The following is a 1,619-nucleotide window of genomic DNA, read 5'->3' as shown; positions in this document are numbered from 1 at the left end:
GGACTTCTTGGAGCCAGGAGCTCCAAAACCCACCGTGTTTGTAGCTTATTCCCGACTTCCCCTAAAGCCTCTTTCACAGCCAATGGCCCAAACCCTGTTTGTGACCAGCACTTCGTTAGGGCGAGCGGGACCTCCCAGTGTCCCACCAACCTGGCCCTGTGCTGGGCGGTGCGTGTGGCAGCTGGCTCCGAACCCGGGAGCTTCCATTTTCCAACAGRAATTGGGGAAACTTTGCCCCAAACAAGAGGCAGGGCTCCCACTGCAGGTTCCTCAAGGATATTAGGGAAGTTTCTTGAAGTCCAGCTGCCTGATGGGGTCTTGCTGGGATTGCTACCGAAGTCTATGTGTGTTGGGCCTTTCACTGTAGGGAGGCTGCAGAACCCTGCGACCGAAACCAGGGAAGCGAATGCAGCCACATCTGCAGGGCTGGTGACCGCCACCACATCTGCAGGGTTAGTGAGCCCAGCCTCATGGAGGGAGCCCAACCTCATCTGCAGGGTTAGTGAGCCCAGCCTCATGTAGTGGGAGCCCAACCTCATGTAGTGTGAGCCCAACCTCATCTACAGGGTTGGTGACCGCCACCACATCTGCAGGGTTAGTGAGCCCAGCCTCATGTAGTGGGAGCCCAACCTCATGGAGGGAGCCCAACCTCATCTACAGGGCTGGTGACCGCCACCACATCTGCAGGGTTAGTGAGCCCAGCCTCATGGAGGGAGCCCAACCTCATCTGCAGGGTTAGTGAGCCCAACCTCATGTAGTGGGAGCCCAACCTCATCTACAGGGTTAGTGGCCGCCACCACATCTGCAGGGTTAGTGAGCCCAGCCTCATGGAGGGAGCCCAACCTCATCTACAGGGTTGGTGAGCCCATCCTCATGTTGTGTGAGCCCAACCTCATCTACAGGGTTAGTGGCCGCCACCACATCTGCAGGGTTAGTGAGCGCAGCCTCATGCAAGCTTCCCTTCCAAACTGCAATCCTGCAGCTCTCATTGCGATTCGCAGACCATCTGAAAGTCGGGGATGAAGAATGACCTTCTAAACTCATCAGATCTGCTGCAGCCAGTTCCTATGTGTGTACAAACACACAGACCTGTGTCACGCACACAGGTTTTCGGCACACGGAGCCTGCAGCGTGTGTCCGTCTGCGAGCGGAGCCTGGCGGCGCTCTGCACAGCACCAGCGCTCCATGGGGAGCGGCGTCTCCGTGCCCCGCGCTCACGTTGCCCGGGATGGGACTCCGGACAGCAGCTCCCGGAGCTCTGCCCTGGGAACGAATGGAAGCAGCCATAAAACAGCAAAACCCATCCGCACATTATAAAATAAAATAAAATAAAATAAAATAAAATAAAATAAAATAAAATAAAATAAAATAAAATAAAATAAAATAAAATAAAGTGTGAATCAAACACCCAACTGCAAAACAAAGCCTAGGAGCAGATCCAGCTGAGCTGAGCCCTGGGCTTGTTTCTGCTCTCCATCCTCACTCCACATCGCAGCAGCGTTTGCTTTTTTCCCTCCACCAAATATCCGGGAACGAGCCCGGCCAGCACTTCCCGGGACGCGACGCGGGCTGCGCTGAGCGGGCGCGTCCTGCGGCGGGAGGACGGGGCTGCCCCCGGG

Source organism: Nothoprocta perdicaria, unplaced genomic scaffold (genome assembly GCF_003342845.1).
Source record: "Nothoprocta perdicaria isolate Ctin4 unplaced genomic scaffold, notPer1 scaffold_77, whole genome shotgun sequence".
In the NCBI taxonomy this organism is placed as follows: Eukaryota; Metazoa; Chordata; class Aves; order Tinamiformes; family Tinamidae; genus Nothoprocta; species Nothoprocta perdicaria.
Note: the sequence above shows the minus strand (reverse complement) of the source record.